The sequence below is a fragment of the Rattus norvegicus genome, chromosome 13 (assembly GCF_036323735.1).
Source record: "Rattus norvegicus strain BN/NHsdMcwi chromosome 13, GRCr8, whole genome shotgun sequence".
In the NCBI taxonomy this organism is placed as follows: domain Eukaryota; kingdom Metazoa; phylum Chordata; class Mammalia; order Rodentia; family Muridae; genus Rattus; species Rattus norvegicus.
Window position 1 is genome coordinate 96,940,898 of NC_086031.1, and position 8,810 is coordinate 96,949,707.

Genomic DNA, 8,810 nt, shown 5'->3' on the forward strand with positions numbered 1-8,810 from the left:
AAAGGAACCTTGCCAGGCTCTGAGTGTACAGATGGGGTGTAAAGGATGCCGGGAAAAGAACCTGACTGACATCAAAGACGGAGAGTCTACACACCTGAACAATCGGCATGTACGTCTCCATGACTCTGTCCTGTGGACCTATAATTGTGGAGGCAGTGGCAGGCTAGGGGGCAAGGACACTAGGATTTATTTGGACATTATCCAACACCCCCAACTAGACCCTTAGAGCCTCCCCAAGTTATACTCCAGGGTCCTCAGATAGCATGTCAAATTAAGCCTTGGACACCTGTACTTAAGAACAAAGAGGCAGGGCTGGACCGATGGCTCCACTGTTAAGAGCTCTTATTTTTCTTGCAAAAAGACCCAGCTTGAGATCGTAGCACCCACATGGTGGCTTGAAGTCATCCATAATCCCAGTCCCAGAGAATGTGAATCCCCCTACTGAGCACTGTGGCAAACCAGGCACATGTGATATACAGGCATGCGTGAAGGCGTGAGACTCGTGTCCATAAGGTAAAATAAATCTGTAAAGAAGGGAAGGAGAGAGGGAGGGAGGGAGGGGAATGGATGGGGGGAGGGAGACAGAGAGAGAGAGAGAGAGAGAGAGAGAGAGAGAGAGAGAGAGAGAGAGGAGGCAGAGTGTTGCAAAGCGGTAACCTGAGATGCTAATGTGTTTTCTGTTGCAATCAATGTTTTAGTGGTTTTTATTTGGCAGAGCTTATGGATCCCATTTTCGACCAAATTGTTCTTTCTTTGAGCTTCTGAAAATGCGCAAGGTTATAGGGCAGGCCAGTCACACTCTTTCCCACATTACTTCTTAAACGATTCCATTGAGGGTCAAAGCAAACCTCTCCAGGGCAATGTTCTGGGGCCTCCGAGAACTACCTGGCCACCAGAAGGCTCCCAGATCTGGCTTCCTGAATATTCAAGGTGGAGACGGATTTAGTTCTCAGGGTTCCTGCTTTGGAAGCAGTAATTGCAGTGATCCCTGAGTCCTTTTATACAGAGATCGTCCGCCTGGATCAGGAAGTCACGTGAAACTTTCAAAACAGCTGTCAAGGAACCCTGACCTGGCCCTCGGGGAACTTCCCACTGAGCTGTAACATTTCAATTTCTGTAAATATTTATTGGCAGCTAGCAGGAGAGCAGATGCCATGGGTGTGAGTTCGGAAAATCCAAATGTTACCTGCCTTCGGAAGGCGGGGCTGCCTACTTGAAATTCAAGCAGCGTTTGTGGATGAAAAGCTACAGGGAGCAAAGAGCCCAAGGGCTGGCACCACCAGGCTTGTGTTTGCACCCGACGCCCAGTCACTTACGGAGTCAGCCTGTTCCCTCCCTGTCTCAGAGTCCTCTTCACGGGTGGAAAAGGGCAGTTCTTGCCATGTAGATCTCTCAGGGAGACGAAAAGGAAGGAGGCTTTCTGGAGAGTCTGGAGCAGGGTGAGGGCAGGGTGAACAGTGGCTGGAGTGGAAAGCCTCCCGCAAGCAGGACACCTTCACCTGCATGGCTTCCCAGCCTGTGAAGCCAGAATCGCCCCACCCCTACAGATGCGGTGGTTAGTGGGGAATCGGAGGGGCGGCTGCCCTTACCCTAGCCTTCTGGCTGTAGGTTAGATTCTGTACCCTGACGCAGCTGGCTCTTCCGGTGTCAGGATCAGTGACCAAGAAGGGAGAAGCAATATTCGGACATGTAAACCTAATAACCATGGTTTAACCTTGAACAATCCCTCTAACTTGTGTTCCAAAGAGGATCTGTTGTTGAGCCTATCCAAAAAAAGAAAAAAAAATCACTTCTTTCAGAGCCTTTTCTGTCAGTAAGCTTCAAATGTTACTAAAGCAGAACAAAATTAACGTCCAGGACAGTATCTTCTTTATTCCAGGCAAAGGACAGGATGGCCTCTCTGGCAACCCTGTTCCTGTCTGAGGCTTTGTGCAAAGACCCTGCAGGAACCGTTGCACTTTAAATTCTTTAAGAGTTTTTAGAACCCTGCTCTCTAAGTTCTTCTAAGTTCATGTTATGAGTTGGAGGGATGCTTCCCGTTTTCCCCCACTACCTTGAATGTCTCAGAGCCACTCTGGGGTGAATCGGAAGTCACCACGGTCAGATGCTTAGAGCCAGTCATCCATTTTGACAGCCTCTGGGGTGTGGGTACCCACTTGTGCCCCAACTTGTCCAGTCTGACGAACAAAGGTATTGGACCCTGATTGGTGAAGCTCAGAGGAAGTCTGCTGCCCAATTGAGGGTTCCCTTCCAGAACCCCAAAGGTTGATCTCTTACATGTCCCTCCTCTATCTCTTCCAATTTGGCTCAGGGGTGTCCACATCCATCTGGGTTATATTTAATGTGCACATTATATTTCTCCTCAGAACAAGGCTATTTTCAAACGTTAAGCACAAATAACTATTCAAGAAACACTGTGAAAACAGCGTTGTCGGAAAACCGCACAATACAAAATCTATTTTAGATGCTTTTACAAAAATCAGAAAATTTAGGGCTAGGGAAGCAGGTGCTGTATTCTTTTCATGTGCTAAATGTCTGTACACCCACAGGGCAGGGTGAGGGCGGAGAGTGGGAGGCAGCCTGATTAGTTCCAAATAGAGTGGGGAAAGTGGTTTGAGAATACATTCTCAGCTCCAAGTCAAAGCGCCTTAGGTGAAGGCAGCTCTGACCATCAAGGTAAGATCGAAAGGACTTCTCTCTTTATTTAAAAAGACGTGTGTGTGTGTGTGTGTGTGTGTGTGTGTGTGTGTGTGTGTGTGTGTGTGTGTGTGATTTTGCCATACATAAGAAAGACTTATTCTTTAGCCCTAAAATAAAAAAAAAAAAAGAGAAGAAAAGAGAAACACGTGTGGGAGTGTCCAAAGACATTAGGAGAGGGCCTCAGCTCTCCTGAAACTGGAATTATAAGCAGTTGCAAAGCTGCCCAAACACGAGTGCTGGGAATCAAACTCCAGGCCCCCGGGAAAGCACCAAGTGCTCTCAGCCACTGAGCCATCTTTCCAGCCCCTTCCTTTTCCGTTTCTTTCTCTACCTTTCCTTTCTCCTGAGGTCCACAGATCCTGCCAAGATCTCTGGGAAGTGTAGTCGTAGGCTTTTGAGTTAGTAGCTCCCAGGGTCTTAGCCCTACCCTGTGAATGTGACTGTGGCGAGAGTTTCAGTGACAAAACACCAGTGTGAGCTGACAGGCCACACCTGAGGTCTGCAGCCTTGGAGCAGGGTCCCGTAAAGGATTCTTTGTTTCCTGTGCCTTAAGCCATGTGTCACTAGACTCCAGTGAAGGGACCCATGAAGAACAATAACACTGATAACAGCCACAGTTGTCATTTTCCAGAGCTTCCTGCGACAGACCCTTCACAGCCACCATCTCATTTACTTCACAACCATCCAGCAAGGTTGATGACATTATTATCATGTCTGTTTTCTATGGGAGTTGGGTTTTGTAGGAATCTGTTCCCAGTGGAAGGTCAGTTAACCGGGAGGAGGTAGAGCCAGCAGGAGCCAGCGGGTGCCAGCACACTGCATTCTGCCCCAGTACCCTTTCTATTCACTGGCCCCATGGGCAGGAGAGAACTATCCTGATCTCCACAGCAGAGCTCAGTTGAACCTGTCTTTGCGTTTCACATTCTTAGAAACAAAGAATGATCTCACTGTCGCATGAAGGAACATACAAAGTCAAGGTAGCTTAGCAAGGCTCTTTTGGTGTTTTTTAAAACAGATGTGCCAAGACCCAAAACAAACCAGTCTAGCAAGTACACTTGGCCAAGATGGCTTCTTTCTTTTATCCCTGACATAGGCGGTGACTTGGTCTCATCTCATTGGTGGGAGCTCAACTTCACAGTCTAGTATGATTTTCTGATTGGCAGAGTAAGGACGGGGGAAGGTTCAGGAAGTCTGAGTCCTTGCTGGGATAATACCTTTGATACATTTCTTTTCTCCTCACAACATGAAAGACATAATGGGTAGGTGCCACTTTGTATAAATGTCTGTTACTTTCCACTCAGTGGTAAGTTGTAAAACTCCAGGCCATTGACTAGGGTTGGTCCTCAGAGTGTCACTGCATGACTGCCTCTGTTTATTCTACCTTTGGGAGACCTTTAACAGCTTCTAGATCTTGGCTATTTAAGGTGTGTTATTATGTATATAGAAAGGTCTTAAGGTAGTAGATAAAATAGCTTGTGAGGAGATCACATCTGTGAGCAGTGACTGTCTTCAGGTTTTTCCTTTCCCAAACCTCATAGCTTTTGGCTCTTTTCTGTTTCCATCCTGCTGTCATGAATATTTAGAGACTCATCATTAATAATAATGTTTGCTGTCAGATTCTGGCCGACCGACTCCTTTCATCAGAATCAGGTAAGCCCCTTTCTTTTGAGCTAGCTAAGTTTTAAAAGTCATAAATAGGTGTTTTGAATTTCATCGAGTGAGATTCTTCTATTGAAATAACCATATTGCTTTTGTTCTTTTAATATGCTAATGTACTGAATGATAATTATGGAGTCCCTAAAGTTAAGCCTTATACTCTTGGAATAAACTCATCTTATTGGTACGGTATTATCTTTTTTTTCATTAAGCACGGGATTCATTTTGCTGATATTTGTATAGGATTATTGCCTCTGCATTCATGAATGAAGACTTATGACTTTTTTTCTTTGCTTTATTGTAATTTTGAGCTTTAGTATCAAAGGTACAGTGAGCTCAGAGAATACGTTGCAAAGTATTCTTTTTCATTTATTTTTCCCTCAAATAGTTTGCATATGATTAGCATATAGCCTTTGAGAGCTTGGATGAACTTACCTACAAAACCATCTGTGTATGATGATCCTGTTTGGGGGAAAATTAAACAATTGATCCACTTGTTTAAATGGTTATGGGCTATTTGCATCCTTTAAAAAAAAAGATTGCGTTTGCTATTTCCAAAGGGATGTTGGAGCTGACCAGATAGCTCAGTGGGTAAAGGTGCCTGCTGCTGTGGCTGACGACCCGAGTTGGATTCCTGAAACTCACAGGGTAGAAGGAGAGAACTGACTCCTGCAAGCGGTCCTCTGACCCTTACACATGTGATATGCAAAATAAATGAATGGCTGTGATAAAGCTAAAGGAATGTCTTCGTTTCTTCTAAGCTGAGGCTGCTGGTGCACGCCAGCATGTAGCATTGATAACACACCTTTGCCTTCTCACTCCCTGACGGATCTCTCATCATAGCCTTGGATTTATTTTTGGAATTATTTGTGAATCTTTCTTGAACATTCCTGATAAAAACCCTTACCTACCTGCGTGTGAAGATTTGGATTCACTAATCACGTCTGTTATTCTGAGTTTCCCATTCCATTCATCTCTGGGTTTATGCTTGCCTTTCTCCCACCCTGATGAACTTGTCCTATCATCTTCCTAACTTCTTTTTTTTTTTTTTATTAACTTGAGTATTTCTTATATACATTTCTAGTGTTATTCCCTTTCCCGGTTTCCGGGCAAACATCCCCCTCCCCCCTCCTCTTCCTTATGGGTGTTCCCCTCCCAACCCTCCCCCCATTGCCGCCCTCCCATCTTCCTAACTTCTTAAATCGGGTGCTTATCACACTCACGTTCAGCTTTTCTTCTCCTGTGTTAATAAACATTTGACTTTCTCCAGTCCCTCTCATAGAATCTTTTCTGTTCCGAGCAAGCCTCGGCTTGTGGCCCATTTGTCATTGTTCAGCCCTAAATGTTTTCAAATTTCTGCCGTGACCTTTCTCGCTGCAAAGTATTTAAAGTATTTTAAATTCTAGGCTTATTGTTTTTTAGTTACAAATGAGTTGCATTATTTTTTGTGCCCCACCCCCAATTAGTTGCATTGTAACCAGAATACTGACTTATACGGTACTGGACACTTGCAAATCTGAGCACTCCTCTCAAGGTCTAGTCCACAGTCGACTTCTGTAAATAGTCCGTTGATAAGTCTGTAAACCACACTTGTTAATTGCACTACTTGATGTTCTGAATACTTCGTCTATCATTGAATAAAGGGGATCCTTGAATATTAAACTCTGATAGTGAGCCTAATTTCCCTGTGGGTTTTATCAGCTTTGCTTTATGGGTGTGTAAAACCTTCAGAATTGTTTTATTTTCTAGTTGAGTCGAACCTTTGGTTATTAGGCAGTGGTCGGCCTCATCTGTGTAATGCTTGTCTGTGCTAGAGTCTATTTTTCCTGACAGAAAAGACTCGCTTTCTTTAGGTTAATGTTTGCTTTGCGTATCTTGTACTTCCAGCGTTTCCTGGTCCGTGTGTTTAAATGTGTCCCTGGTGAGTAACACAGAGCGAGTTTTAAAAACACCTAGCGTGACAATCCCCATCTGTTATCTGGTGAGAGCCCTTTCCCGTTTACAGTCGTGACTGACAGATCTCTGTTCCTTTCTAGTGTGTGTTATTTTTGGCTTATTTACCTCATTTTCTAAATCTCTGCCTGTTTTTCTTTTCTCCTTGGCGATTAAAACTTGGCACTTCTGCTGTTCCTTCTACTTATTTGGAACTTATATTGAACTTTATTTCTATCACTTCTTGGTTAACCTTGAAAAGTCACGCCCAGATCAATTACACTTTAACGTTAGTGTCCTGATGCTCTACTAAATGGCAACCATTTCTTCTCCCAACATTCGTATTATTCTTGCTTTATGTTTATTCCTCCCCACCTTTAAACATTTTTATTTCCATAAAGTAGACCTGGAAACTAGATCTGAACTTCTCTATAGACAATGTTGTTAATGTTTATCCAGTTTTCATAAATTTCAGACCATTTCCCCCATCCCCAAGACCATTTTTTTCCTTTTTCCTTTTAAAACTGCTGCCTGTGCTTCTCTGAAAATGTTTTTATTTTGCTCTCCCAAGTGGAGGTGCTTTTGCTGGGTGGGCAGTTGTAGAATGGCTGCTATATCCTCTCTGCTTCGAGAGAGTGGTGCTCTGCTGTCTCAATTGGTTTTCTGCTGAGAAAGTATCTTCCGGCATGGTTGTTTTCTTGGTAAGTGATGCATTTTCTTCTCTAACACCTTGGCTATCTTCTGTCCATCTGTAGTGTTCAATGTGTTATTTCCTTCCCTCCTTCTTTCCTCCTCCTTCCGTCCATCCTCCTCCTTTCTCTCCTTCCCTCCCTCCCTCCCTCCCTCCCTCCCTCCCTCCCTCCCTCCCTCCCTCTCCCCTCACTTCAGAATCTAATGCAGTGCAGCCCCAAACTAACCATACAATCACACTTTATCTCAAGCTTCAGATCCTGTCACCCCCATCTCCCACGTCCCGGGATCGCAGTTGTGCATCACCACAACTGGTTGATGGGGTGCTGCGGGTTGAATTCCGAGCTCTGTGCAGAGTCGGCAAATGAGTTACCCTGAGTTACCCTCCCCATCCCTTCTCCACACAGGTTTGCTTTCTTCGTAGGATTCAGAGACTCCTGTACTTCCTGAGACACTGCATCCATATGCCCAAAATTCTTGAAAATAATCTTTCGATTTCCCCTTTCCTCCATGTTCCCTGTTGCTTCCCCCTGGACTCTGATTGGACACTGAAGCATCTCTTTTTATCTTGCACATACCTTGACCTATTTTTCTCATTTTTAGATCTTGTTCCTCTTGGGGGGAAAGACAGAGACGTCTCTTCACGTTCTTCAGCTCTATCTTCACACTCGCTGATTCTCTCTTTGGCTGTGTCTAATATGCTACTTGCCCTGTGCTCCAGGCATGTGTCACAGCAGAATCTCTACTTTCTTTTACTCTCTCATATTTTTAAGATCTGCTTCTTATATGTCTCTATTTTTTGAATTTTTATGTTGGATTTTCTCTATTCTGATTTGATAATTCTAATATTTCAAACCGGGGATGAGTCCTCATCCGTATAGACTCTATCAGTCACGATCCTCTCTTCAGCAGAATTATGGATTCATAGTTGACCTAACTGTGGAAAACCTGAGCTTACACTGGGGTTACCTGTCTCCAGAAGGGATCAAGCTTGTGTCTGTCAGGGGTTCCATGGACCTGAACTTTGGCATCTCCTCCCAAGGCCTCTGCCCAACTGGGAATTTCGGAGTCAGCTTCCCCTTTTGCCATATTGTCATCCAGAATTATCCTCAGAGATTCTGCTCATGTTTCCAGACCTGCACGGTCCCTGGCCTTAGGTCTGTAATGCCACAGCGTATTTAGTGAGTGAAGCAGCCGTTCCGGGGGTCGTACGTTGTCTTCTGCACTGTCAGAAGGAGGAGTCTCGAGCTGTTTTCACATGAGTAAAGGGGAGAAGGTGTGTGGGAGTCCCAGAAGAAAAATAAAAAAAACCCCTCATTTCTCTAAATCGATTCTAAATTAATGCTAGGTACGATCTACGGCATGAGCTTTTCTATGCTATTGTTTTGAGGCCAGTAAATGTGCCTGAAGCTTATCTAGAATCTTTCATTGTATTAGCATCCCTTAAGTATTCTTGCCTGTACTATACTGTTCTGGGGATGAGTCCCAGAAGGCCCAATCTTCAGGCTGGGATGAGTACAATCCTATACGTGAAATGCTAATGACCCACATTTGCAAAAATCCAAATCTTCTCTGAACTATTCCATATTGGAGGCATGGGAGTATATATCTGGGTTATGCACAAAAGCCTAAAGCTTTTGGTGGCCATATTCCCCTGCTATAAGGAGATGTCCCATGTTAAGGACTGATTAATATTTGATTCTGAGCTGAGCGTAAAGATGCTATTTATGATGTGACTGAAGGGTGAGTCATTGTCCACACACACTTCCACATTGCTGCAGAAGGACAGCAACATCACTGAGACCAAAGCCTCCCCACCCCCGCATCCAATT